At 35.3% G+C, this 14,134-nt stretch overlaps 1 protein-coding gene across 1 annotated transcript in view; it reads left to right on the plus strand.

Moving 5' to 3' along the window:
* TSTD2 (thiosulfate sulfurtransferase like domain containing 2) overlaps positions 1-14,134 on the plus strand; it is a 103,741-nt gene that overhangs the window by 67,990 nt on the left and 21,617 nt on the right. The window lies entirely within an intron of this gene.

Consider the following 14,134-nt stretch of genomic DNA (forward strand, 5'->3'; position numbering starts at 1 on the left):
TTCTGCCAGAAGAGTTTCTGAATTATCTGCTCTTTCTTGTGAATCTCCTTTTCTGATTTTTCACCAGGATAAGGCGGTGTTGCGAACTTCTTTTAAATTTTTACCTAAAGTTGTGAATTCCAACAACATTAGTAGAGAAATTGTGGTTCCTTCATTATGTCCTAATCCTAAGAATTCTAAGGAGAAATCATTGCATTCTTTGGATGTAGTTAGAGCTTTGAAATATTATGTTGAAGCTACTAAGAATTTCCGAAAGACTTCTAGTCTATTTGTTATCTTTTCCGGTTCTAGGAAAGGTCAGAAGGCCTCTGCCATTTCTTTGGCATCTTGGTTGAAATCTTTAATTCATCATGCTTATGTCGAGTCGGGTGGAACTCCGCCTCAAAGGATTACAGCTCATTCTACTAGGTCAGTTTCTACTTCCTGGGCGTTTAGGAATGAAGCTTCGATTGATCAGATTTGCAAAGCAGCAACTTGGTCTTCTTTGCATACTTTTACTAAATTCTACCATTTTGATGTGTTTTCTTCTTCTGAAGCTGTCTTTGGTAGAAAAGTACTTCAGGCAGCTGTTTCAGTTTGAATCTTCTGCTTATATTTTCAGTTTTTTTCTTTATAAGATTTAAACTTTATTTTTGGGTGTGGATTTTTTGCAGCGGAATTGGCTGTCTTTATTTTATCCCTCCCTCTCTAGTGACTCTTGCGTGGAAGATCCACATCTTGGGTAGTCATTATCCCATACGTCACTAGCTCATGGACTCTTTCTAATTACATGAAAGAAAACATAATTTATGTAAGAACTTTCCTGATAAATTTATTTCTTTCATATTAGCAAGAGTCCATGAGGCCCACCCTTTTTTTGTGGTGGTTATGATTTTTTTGTATAAAGCACAATTATTCCAATTCCTTATATTTATGCTTCGCACTTTTTTCTTATCACCCCACTTCTTGGCTATTCGTTAAACTGATTTGTGGGTGTGGTGAGGGGTGTATTTATAGGCATTTTGAGGTTTGGGAAACTTTGCCCCTCCTGGTAGGAATGTATATCCCATACGTCACTAGCTCATGGACTCTTGCTAATATGAAAGAAATTAATTTATCAGGTAAGTTCTTACATAATGAAGATAAAGAGGGCGCCACATAGCGTAATATTGTTTCAAAAAAGGAAAAACTAACACAAGACAGAGAGGTAATATGCTTACCAATAATTGTGGTACTGTGCTGTGACCAGTACTATCTCGCCTGCTAGCACTTTAATCAGTGGCTAGTACACTGTTGGATGTGATCCTTCCCGGAGCTTGTCCTTGGGTTAGGGAATCGTGCTGTGAGCGTTTTTTTTGGGTCAGCAGCTTCCCTGTATTATTCAATTAGGTTTGAACTCTTAAAAAATGCACAACTTCCAGGTTTAAAAGAATAATTTAAAAGGCTTTATTATAACGCGTTTCTCAACCGCCAAGGGTCGTTTCTTCAGATATCAAAGCGAATGAAAAATGTTACACATTTTAACAATTTATACACATTTGTTAAGTTAAAAAAGGAAGTTGTCACAAAAGTTACAAACCAATAGAAAACATTGCATGATTCACCTGAGAAAGCCGGATAGAGGGCTTGACAGGTGTTACAATTAGTGTGAATTTGAACAGCATTGAAAGGTCATGATTATTTTGGAATTAAAACAGCTGTAAACTTTAGCTAAAAAAAGTTGAATCTTCAATTTAACAACATCACATTTCTAAAAAGAAAAAAGTATAATCACAATTTGAATTTGAAATAATTACAGTAGGCATGAAATGTTTTGAAAAATATACCAAAAGATGCACACAATATATCTGATGTGGATGCTGCTGTATAATAAATTATAAAAAATGGTAAGCATAAATGCTCTGTTTTGCTTATTAAAGGGACATTTGCAACAAGCAATATGAACTTGAATTCAGGACAATAGTGTTATAAAAAAGATAAGCTTAAAAATTATGTTGCATATTAAAGTATCATTTGCAACAAACAATACATAAAATGTATATCAGCATTTTTTATAATCACAATTATGAAGGTTTCGGTTTAAAATAATTGTATTAGACATGAAATGTTATGAAAAAATAATATACCAAAAAATTGCACACAATATATATAATATAGATGTCATTGTATCATAGATTGTGAAAGATTGGTAAACCTAAATGCTGTGTTGCATATTCCAGAGACATTTGCAACATGCAATGTAGAAAACGTGTGTCAGCACTTTATGAACTTAGGTTCGAGATGATAGTGTTGTAAGGAGAATGAACTTAAAATCTGAGTTGCATATTAAAGAATCATTAGCAACAAACATTACATAAGGTGTATATCAGCGCTTTGTAAACTTAAGTTGAAATTGATAATATTAGATGAGGCTTGTATATGAATAATACAAATGAGTAAAAACTAATCTAACTGAAATTTGTGTGTTAATTAGTACGAGGAAGAGGTTAACAAAGTGACCCATAGGCATCTTTCAATGGATTTTGAACGATGTGCCCCATGAACAATTTTTTATTAATTACTATTTATTGTAATACATGTATCTGAAACTTGTCTATTTTTATGATTTATCTGTTATAGAGAAAACTGTGATGTATTCTTGCGTATCGTATCGCTTTCAACTATATTGGGTGTAAGTAAGATACCTTTTGCTCTAGTCTATTAATTTGGTATATTGTCAGTTATGACCTAAAAACATGTGAAGTGACATTCACATGGTTGAAAGGAAAGGTGTATGATTGTAACCCTTTTTTTTATATATTTATATTTGACTTATGATAGTATTCTAGTACTATATCATAATTATTAATGCACACCTCAGATTGTTTCTGCAGATTTCTAATTTTTTAAAAATATTAAAAAGGCTGATGTGGGGAATATGTATTTGGTATGTGGTTGACATAGATGATGACTGAACCTTAGTGTTGTGGGAACAAATGATGTGTTTGCAAATGTTGAAAAAAGATATGTGTCTCCCAAAAAGAGTTTTTAGACCTATATCTTATCTTCATGAATGTGTGTAAACTATAATGATAAAAATGTATATTGTGTGTAGGAATGGTCCAAGTGTATGTGTGATATGTATGAATGAACTGATAATTAGTTTGTCCATGATAGATGAGTGCACAAAATGGTAACGAATTGTATCTGTGATAACAGGCAAGTGATGGTGTTAATCTCTGGTTCAAAGAATAACGATATGCACAAAATACTGAAGAGTGTATCTGTAATAACAGACATATGAATGTATTGATCTGTTGTTCAGAAAATGACAATGAATAAACCTGAACAGAAAAACAAATAATAGTAGTTGGTATGCTGCATTAGAAAGTGTGTAAATGCTTGAAAGTTAAGGGGAAAAATTGGTTTGCTGTGGCAGTAAAAAGGTCAATTAAAGGCTGCCAGATCTAAGTTAGCATTCAATCCCAATGGATATAGTGTCCTTAACCGGTATATCCAGAATGTTTCCCGTTGTCTTAATTTAAGTAATCTATTGTAGTCATTGTTTTTTTGGAACAAAATCAATCGGGATGTATTTATAAATGTAAGGATTTCCATTATGTTTTGTCAGGCAATGATGGGGTATGCTATGTTTGATGTTATTTTTCTTGCAATTTTTACAATTGCGATGATGTTCCCCCCAATTGCAAGAAAAATAACATCAAACATAGCATACCCCATCATTGCCTGACAAAACATAATGGAAATCCTTACATTTATAAATACATCCCGATTGATTTTGTTCCAAAAAACAATGACTACAATAGATTACTTAAATTAAGACAACGGGAAACATTCTGGATATACCGGTTAAGGACACTATATCCATTGGGATTGAATGCTAACTTAGATCTGGCAGCCTTTAATTGACCTTTTTACTGCCACAGCAAACCAATTTTTCCCCTTAACTTTCAAGCATTTACACACTTTCTAATGCAGCATACCAACTACTATTATTTGTTTTTCTGTTCAGGTTTATTCATTGTCATTTTCTGAACAACAGATCAATACATTCATATGTCTGTTATTACAGATACACTCTTCAGTATTTTGTGCATATCGTTATTCTTTGAACCAGAGATTAACACCATCACTTGCCTGTTATCACAGATACAATTCGTTACCATTTTGTGCACTCATCTATCATGGACAAACTAATTATCAGTTCATTCATACATATCACACATACACTTGGACCATTCCTACACACAATATACATTTTTATCATTATAGTTTACACACATTCATGAAGATAAGATATAGGTCTAAAAACTCTTTTTGGGAGACACATATCTTTTTTCAACATTTGCAAACACATCATTTGTTCCCACAACACTAAGGTTCAGTCATCATCTATGTCAACCACATACCAAATACATATTCCCCACATCAGCCTTTTTAATATTTTTAAAAAATTAGAAATCTGCAGAAACAATCTGAGGTGTGCATTAATAATTATGATATAGTACTAGAATACTATCATAAGTCAAATATAAATATATAAAAAAAAGGGTTACAATCATACACCTTTCCTTTCAACCATGTGAATGTCACTTCACATGTTTTTAGGTCATAACTGACAATATACCAAATTAATAGACTAGAGCAAAAGGTATCTTACTTACACCCAATATAGTTGAAAGCGATACGATACGCAAGAATACATCACAGTTTTCTCTATAACAGATAAATCATAAAAATAGACAAGTTTCAGATACATGTATTACAATAAATAGTAATTAATAAAAAATTGTTCATGGGGCACATCGTTCAAAATCCATTGAAAGATGCCTATGGGTCACTTTGTTAACCTCTTCCTCGTACTAATTAACACACAAATTTCAGTTAGATTAGTTTTTACTCATTTGTATTATTCATATACAAGCCTCATCTAATATTATCAATTTCAACTTAAGTTTACAAAGCGCTGATATACACCTTATGTAATGTTTGTTGCTAATGATTCTTTAATATGCAACTCAGATTTTAAGTTCATTCTCCTTACAACACTATCATCTCGAACCTAAGTTCATAAAGTGCTGACACACGTTTTCTACATTGCATGTTGCAAATGTCTCTGGAATATGCAACACAGCATTTAGGTTTACCAATCTTTCACAATCTATGATACAATGACATCTATATTATATATATTGTGTGCAATTTTTTGGTATATTATTTTTTCATAACATTTCATGTCTAATACAATTATTTTAAACCGAAACCTTCATAATTGTGATTATAAAAAATGCTGATATACATTTTATGTATTGTTTGTTGCAAATGATACTTTAATATGCAACATAATTTTTAAGCTTATCTTTTTTATAACACTATTGTCCTGAATTCAAGTTCATATTGCTTGTTGCAAATGTCCCTTTAATAAGCAAAACAGAGCATTTATGCTTACCATTTTTTATAATTTATTATACAGCAGCATCCACATCAGATATATTGTGTGCATCTTTTGGTATATTTTTCAAAACATTTCATGCCTACTGTAATTATTTCAAATTCAAATTGTGATTATACTTTTTTCTTTTTAGAAATGTGATGTTGTTAAATTGAAGATTCAACTTTTTTTAGCTAAAGTTTACAGCTGTTTTAATTCCAAAATAATCATGACCTTTCAATGCTGTTCAAATTCACACTAATTGTAACACCTGTCAAGCCCTCTATCCGGCTTTCTCAGGTGAATCATGCAATGTTTTCTATTGGTTTGTAACTTTTGTGACAACTTCCTTTTTTAACTTAACAAATGTGTATAAATTGTTAAAATGTGTAACATTTTTCATTCGCTTTGATATCTGAAGAAACGACCCTTGGCGGTTGAGAAACGCGTTATAATAAAGCCTTTTAAATTATTCTTTTAAACCTGGAAGTTGTGCATTTTTTAAGAGTTCAAACCTAATTGAATAATACAGGGAAGCTGCTGACCCAAAAAAAACGCTCACAGCACGATTCCCTAACCCAAGGACAAGCTCCGGGAAGGATCACATCCAACAGTGTACTAGCCACTGATTAAAGTGCTAGCAGGCGAGATAGTACTGGTCACAGCACAGTACCACAATTATTGGTAAGCATATTACCTCTCTGTCTTGTGTTAGTTTTTCCTTTTTTGAAACAATATTACGCTATGTGGCACCCTCTTTATCTTCATTTCTAAACAGTTATACCCTTGCTCTCTGGGAACAAGAGGAGCTGCCTACACAGAAACATAGAAGAATACCGTACACATACGGACTGTCAACATTGTTTGTTCAAAACAGTGGACTGAGCAAGAACACTTGACGAAGAAAAAAACGGAGTAACTATTTGTGGGAACATTACACGTTCTGGGATCACAGATCCAATTTCTATGTTTGTCTTATCTGTTTTAAAATAGCGCGCCTTTTGATCTCCCTGTGAGATACCATACCAAGTTCTTACATAAATTATGTTTTTAAACAACTTTCGAATTTACTTTTATCACCAATTTTGTTTTGTTCTCTTGGTATTCTTAGTTGAAAGCTAAACCTAGGAAGGCTCATATGATAATTTCTAAGCCCTTGAAGGCCGCCTCTTATCGCATGTTTTTTTATTTGCTTTTCACAACAGGGGAGAGCTAGTTCATGTAAACCATATAGATAATGTGATCACGCCCGTGGATTGTGGCAGACACTGCACTAATTGGCTAAAATGAAAGTCAATAGATAATAATTAAAATGTCATGTGATCAGGGGGCTGTCTGATGATACTTAGATACAAGTTAATCACAGAGGTAAAAAGTATATTAATATAAATGTGATGGTTATGCAAAACTGGGGAATGGGTAATAAAGGGATTATCTATCTTTTAAAACAACAAAAATTCTGGTGTTGACTGTCCCTTTAAGTTTCATTGTATGAAATAAGATTGCTGTCAAAAGGAAAGCGTTTGTGATTCTTTCATTGTACATAAACTGTGACATACGAACACATATCTAAATTTTTTGGAAATATAATTTATTTTTTTTAGAATACAAATCTTTAATTACATATACAAATCTTTTTTTGGAAGTACAATACATATTTTTTCTTTTGGAAGTACAATTCTTTTTTTTTTTTTTTAATTATACTTTGTGCATATGTCAAAACACTGTCAAAATAAATTCTAGTTCCCATTTTGCTAAAAGACTTGTGATGTCACAGCATTCAGTTTAATAGTTTGCCTGGGAACTATCAAAATCAATATTCATTAGTAAATTTTTATTATAAAACAAGGCAAAATAAGCACTTAGGGCTTGTTAAAGCATGTTGTAAGTTAAAACATAAACATACTCTAAAAGAAAACCACATGCTAACAGTAAGTTTTTGCTGCTACCATGAAATCTTTAATTAAAACATCAAAATCAATATTTCTCTGAATAGTGTTTTATGATGCAAATGAGAATACCTGTAATCTATTTAAGTGTGTTAAGCCATGTTGTATGTTACATGATAAATGTTTAAAAGTTTACCTGAAATGTTGATGTGCTGGGGTGTCAGTAGGGTTGCCACCTTTTGCCCAGCAAATTCCTGGAAACTTTTATATATATATACCACAGTAGGAAGCATATATATATATATATATATATATATATATATATATATATATATATGCCACAGTAGGAAGCATATATATATATATATATATATATATATATATATGCCACAGTAGGAAGCTAGTCTCCAGGAAACATGTTTGTATTTGTAGTACGAGTCCTGTGCCACCCTAGAGGGAGATGGCTATCATGTTCTGACTGCTCAACTGTGTCTTCACAGGGGAACCATCTTATAGATAATCTCTGTAGCTCCCTAGAGAAAAAGGACAAAAAGCCATCACCTGTCCAAGCCTACAGGAAGAATGTTGATAGATTTCTTCTGTCTTTTATATTGTATGACTCTACAGGGGGTGGCAATGGCATTGATCACATCTGTCTACTCCCCTTTGTCACCCGAAAGGAGGAGAGAACTACTTATAGCTAATTTCTGTATGCACCTCTGTGTCACCTCATAGCTCTATTCTATATGTGACCAGAAGGGACAGAAATCTTCTATCTGCTCCAGTGTGCGTGGGACAGAGTCACAGCTCGATACTATATGCATCATTCAGCATAGAGAGACAAAATCACAGCTACCTTAGCCCTATCAAGTTGCGGTATCCTGCAATGGGAGGGACCAGACTCTAGGGATGTAGAAGCACATAAACAGGCTGCTAGGGGTTAATGTTTCTGCATGTTGAGGAGGGTGTGTAACTTTATAGCATGTCAAACTCACTCGGGGAGGGGTACAAAAATAATGGTGCCAAGTGTGAGTAACACACCCTGTCCCAGCTGACCAAACAGACACGCAGCCTTCCTTATATACTGCAAAGAAAATGCAAAACGCCTTCTAAGTGTATGTTTGATATTTTTGTCATAAATATATGGGACATATTTATTGTATTTCACAAGTTAACCAGATCTACAAGACTTAGACTTGCAATCAAACATCGTCAGTTATCACAGAGGTCCTCTGTGCTGTTAGTTATGGGACCGGCTGCACGCACCGCTGCACCGCTGCTGTTTGACTGTCTCGTCTATCGTCTTCTCTGCAGCTAGTTGCTCCCAGGGTCCACCGGTTCCAAGCACTACAGTGCTAATGGCGCCAATCTAAGCATCACAGCTGCGCTGCGCAGGCTCAGCGCAGCGACTGATGGACGTGTACGTGACCCTCCTCTTGCTCCATCCCACATACAGTATACTATACTCCAGGCAGCAGCAGGCTCCTCCCGCCGGGGCTGGGCTAAGAGCTCCCCTGGCCAGCTAATTTTTTTTTTTCATCTGCGCTCACTGCTTTGCCAGCCCCAGGGGAGCTCTTATCCCGGGGCATTTGACTGTAGTTCCGGGACATGGGACATACAGTCCCAGACCGGGACTGCCCTGGTGAAACCGGGGCAGGTGGCAACCCTAGGTGTCAGCCATTTCTCCATAAAAGCAAAAGAGCAGCTTGATTCCAGGCAAACTACTGAACTGAATGCTGTACTTTAGCATATTGGAAACTAGAATTTATTTTTTACATTGCTTAGATACATGCTTGAAGTGTAATATCAAAAAAGAAAAAAATTGTACTTCCAAAAGGAAAAAAAAAAAAATATTTCATGTAATTGGCAAGAGTCCATGAGCTAGTGACGTATTGTATAACGTATGGGATATACAATCCTACCAGGAGGGGCAAAGTTTCCCAAACCTCAAAATGCCTATAAATACACCCCTCACCACACACACAATTCAGTTTTATAAACTTTGCCTCCTATAGAGGTGGTGAAGTAAGTTTGTGCTAAGATTTCTACGTTGATATGCGCTTCTCAGCATTTTGAAGCCCGATTCCTCTCAGAGTACAGCGAATGTCAGAGGGTTGTGAAGGCAGTATCACCTATTGAATGCAATGGTTTTCCTCGCGGGAGATCTATTTCATAGGTTCTCTGTTATCGGTCATAGAGATTCATCTCCTACCTCCCTTATTCAGATCGACGATATACTCTCTTATTCCATTACCTCTACTGATAACTGTTTCAGTACTGGTTTGGCTATCTGCTATATGTGTATGGGTGTCTTTCGGTAAGTATGTTTTCATTACTTAAGACACTCTCAGCTATGGTTTGACACTTTATGCATTAATATAAAGTTCTAAATATATGTATTGTACTTATATTTGCCATGAGTCAGGTTTATGTATATTTCCTTTTGCAGACTATCAGTTTCATAATTGGGAAAAAAACATATTTAGGGAAAAAAATTCTTACCTGGGGTATGCGTCATTCTTGGCGTGAGAATTTTTTTGCGCAACGGTACGTCCGATGAAGCAAAATCATAATTTCCAGCGTCTTAGTTGACGCCGAGTTCCTTACACGAGGTTGCGTCTAATATGACGCGAGTGTGTCATTTCTGGATGTTGTTAACGCCAAAAAAAAATTGTTTGCGCTGTGTGTCATACTTGCCGCCAAATAATTTCATTATTTAAAACCCCATTCCTATATGCCTCTTGCCTTTTTCTATATCAGAGGGCTATGCTGTATGCATTTTTTTCCCATTCCTGAAACTGCCATATAAAGAAATTCAGTATGTTGTTGGTCATTTGAAATTTCATCAACTTTATGAGAAGTTTTAAAAGACCTTATACGTTTATGAGAAGGCGGGATGGCAGACAAAGCCTTCTGAATCGCATCAGCAATAAAATCTTTTATATTCACAGGTATATCATGTACATTAGATGTTCAAGGAACAACAGGCATTGTACTATTACTGATGGACACATTCTCTGCATGTAAAAGCTTATCATGACAACTATTACATACCACAGCTGGAGATATAATCTCTACAAATTTACAACAAATGCACTTAGCTTTGGTAGAACTGTTATCATGCAGCAGGGTTCCAACAGTGGTTTCTGAGACAGGATCAGATTGAGACATCTTGCAAATGTAAGAGAAAAAAACAACATATAAAGCAAAATTATCAATTATCCTCTTCTGATGAGGATCTATCTGATTCAGAAGATCCTTCCTCAGATATTGACACTGACACATCTACTTATTTATTTAAAATGAAGTATATTCGTTCCTTGTTAAAAGAGGTGTTGATTACATTAGATATTGAGGAAACTAGTCCTCTTGATATTAAAACTATTAAACATTTAAATTCAGTTTATAAACCTCCTGTGGTTACTCCAGAGGTTTTTCCAGTTCCTGATGCTATTTCTGATATGATTTCTAAGGAATGGAATAGGCATGGTACTTCTTTTATTCCTTCTTCAAGGTTTAAAAAATTGTATCCTTTGCCAGCAGTTAGATTGGAGTTTTGGGAAAAGATCCCCAAAGTTGATGGGGCTATTTCTACTCTTGCTAAACGTACTACTATTCCTATGGTAGATAGTACTTCTTTTAAAGATCCTTTAGATAGGAAACTTGAATCCTATCTAAGGAAAGCTTATTTATATTCTGCCCATCTTCTCAGGCCTGCCATTTTTATGGCTGATGTTGCAGCTGCATCAACTTTTTGGTTGGAAAGTTTAGCGCAAAACAGGAAATGGATTCTGATTTGTCTAGCATTGTTCGCTTGCTTCAACATGCTAATCATTTTATCTGTGATGCCATTTTTGATATCATCAAAATTGATGTTAAATCTATGTCTTTTTAGCTATTTTAGCTAGAAGAGCTTTGTGGAATGCTGACATGGTATCTAAGTCTAGATTACTATCTCTTCCTTTCCAAGGTAATAAGTTATTTTGTTCTCAGTTGGATTCGATTATTTCAACTGTCACTGTAGGGCAGGGAGTTTTTTTGCCTCCGGATAAGAGACCTAAGGGTAAATCTAAAGCTTCTAACCGTTTTCATTCCTTTCGACAAAGTAAGGAACAGAAACTTAATCCTTCCCCCAAACAATCTGGTTCCAATTGGAAACCTTCTTCAACTTGGAGTAAATCCAAGCAATTTAAGAAACCAAAGCCAGATCCCAAGTCCTACATGAAGGTGTGGCCCTCATTCCAGCTCAGCTGGTAGGGGGCAGATTAAGATTCTTCCAAAACATTTGGGCAGATTCTGTCCAAAATCAATGTATTCAGAGTATTGTCTCTCAAGGGTACCGAATAGGTTTCAGAGTAAGACCTCCTGATCCTGTAAAGGCTCAGGCTTTTCTGAAGTGTGTTTCAGACCTGGAGCTTTCAGGGGTAATCATACCAGTTCCATTTCAGGAACAGGGTCTGGGGTTTTGTTCAAATCTATTCATTGTCCCAAAGAAAGAAAATTCTTTCAGGCCATTTCTGGATCTGAAAATTTTGAATCGTTATGTAAGAGTGCCAACTTTCAAAATGGTGACTATAAGGACTATTCTGCCTTTTGTATAGGTATAGACAATTGGGAAGCGGATTATCTCACCCGTCAGACTTTACATCCGGGGGAGTGGTCACTCCATCCAGATGTGTTTTCTCAGATTGTTCAGATGTGGGGTCTTCCAGAAATAGATCTGATGGCTTCCCATCTAAACAAGAAACTACCCAGGTACTACCTATCCAGGTCCAGGGATCCTCAGGCGGAAGCGGTGGATGCGTTAGCAGTTCCTTGGTGTTACTAACCTGCTTATATCTTCCCGCCTCTAGCTCTTCTTCCAAGAGTGATTTCCAAGATCATCATGGAACAATTGTTTGTGTTGCTGGTAGCTCCAGCATGGCCTTACAGGTTTTGGTATGCGGATCTTGTTTGGATGTCCAGTTGCCAACCTTGGCCACTTCCATTAAGGCCAGACCTTCTGTCTCAAGGTCCGTTTTTCCATCAGGATCTCAAATCATTAAATTTGAAGGTATGGAAATTGAACGCCTAGTATTTAGTCATAGAGGTTTCTTTCACTCAGTGATTAATACTATGTTACAAACTCGTAAATCTGTTTTTTAGGAAGATTTATTATCGAGTTTGGAAGACTTATATTTCATGGTTTTCTTTTCATAAATTCTCCTGGCATTCTTTTAGAATTCCTAGAATTTTACAGTTTCTTCAGGATGGTTTGGATAAGGGTTTGTCTGCAAGTTCCTTGAAGGGACAAATCTCTGCTCTTTCTGTTTTATTTCACAGAAAGATTGCTACATTTCCTGATATTCACTGTTTTGTACAGGCTTTGGTCCGTATCAAGCCTGTCATTAAATCAATCTCTTCTCCTTGGAGTCTTAATTTGGTTTTGAAGGGTTTACAGGCTCCTCCGTTTGAGCCTATGCATTCTTTGGACATTAAACTACTTTTTTGGAAAGTGTTGTTTCTTTTGGCCATCTCTTCTGCTAGAAGAGTTTCTGGATTATATGCTCTTTCTTTTGAATCTCCTTTTCCTGATTTTCCATCAGGATAAGGCAGTTTTGCGGACTTCATTTACATTTCTACCTAAGGTTGTAAATTCTAACAACATTAATAGAGAAATTGTTGTCCCTTCTTTGTGTCCTAATCTTAAGAATTCTAAGAATGTGATAAGAGCTTTGAAATATTATGTTGAAGCTACTAAAGATTTCAGGAAGACTTCTAGTCTATTTGTTGTCTTTTCTGGTTCTAGGAAAGGTCAGAAGGCTTCTGCCATTTCCTTGGCCTCTTGGTTAAAGCTTTTGATTCATCAGGCTTATTTGGAGTCGGGTCAGGCCCCGCCTCAGAGAATTACAGCTCATTCTACTAGATCAGCCTCCACTTCGTAGGCTTTTAAGAATGAAGCTTCAGTTGATCAGATTTGCAAAGCAGCAACTTGGTCTTCTTTGCATACATTTACTAAATTCTACCATTTTTATGTATTTGCTTCTTCGGAAGCAGTTTTTGGTAGAAAAGTTTTTCAGGCGGCTGTTTCAGTTTGATTCCTCTGCTTATGTTTGAGTTTTTTCTTTTCATTATAAGAATAAACTTATATTTTGGGTTGTGGATTTATTTTTCTTAGCGGTAAATGGCTGTTATTATTTTATCCCACCCTCTCTTGTGACTCTTCTGTGGAGTTCCACATCTTGGGTATTACTATCCCATACGTCACTAGCTCATGGACTCTTGCCAATTGCATGAAAGAAAACATAATTTATGTAAGAACTTACCTGATAAATTAATTTCTTTCATATTGGCAAGAGTCCATGAGACCCACCCTTTTTATGGTGGTTATGATTTTTTGTATAAAGCACAATTATTTCTAAATTCCTTTGTTGATGCTTTTTACTCCTTTCTTTATCACCCCACTACTTGGCTATTAGTTAAACTGAATTGTGAGTGTGGTGAGGGGTGTATTTATAGGCATTTTGAGGTTTGGGAAACTTTGCCCCTCCTGGTAGGATTGTATATTCCATACGTCACTAGCTCATGGACTCTTGCCAATATGAAAGAAATGAATTTATCAGGTAAGTTCTTACATAAATTATGTTATTGTATCAACAAAAAAGTGTACTCCCAAAAGAAAAAGAATTGTATTTGTAATTAAAGATTTGTATTCTACAAAAAAATGTATTTTCGAAAATAAAAAAATGTGTTTGAAAATTTAGATTTGTATTTATATGTCTCAATCAGTGTGGTCAGTTTTGTGTGCGACCCAGCAGTGAAACAGTTAATTAGAGCAATTATCAAACACTACACA

This window comes from Bombina bombina, chromosome 2 (genome assembly GCF_027579735.1).
Source record: "Bombina bombina isolate aBomBom1 chromosome 2, aBomBom1.pri, whole genome shotgun sequence".
In the NCBI taxonomy this organism is placed as follows: Eukaryota; Metazoa; Chordata; class Amphibia; order Anura; family Bombinatoridae; genus Bombina; species Bombina bombina.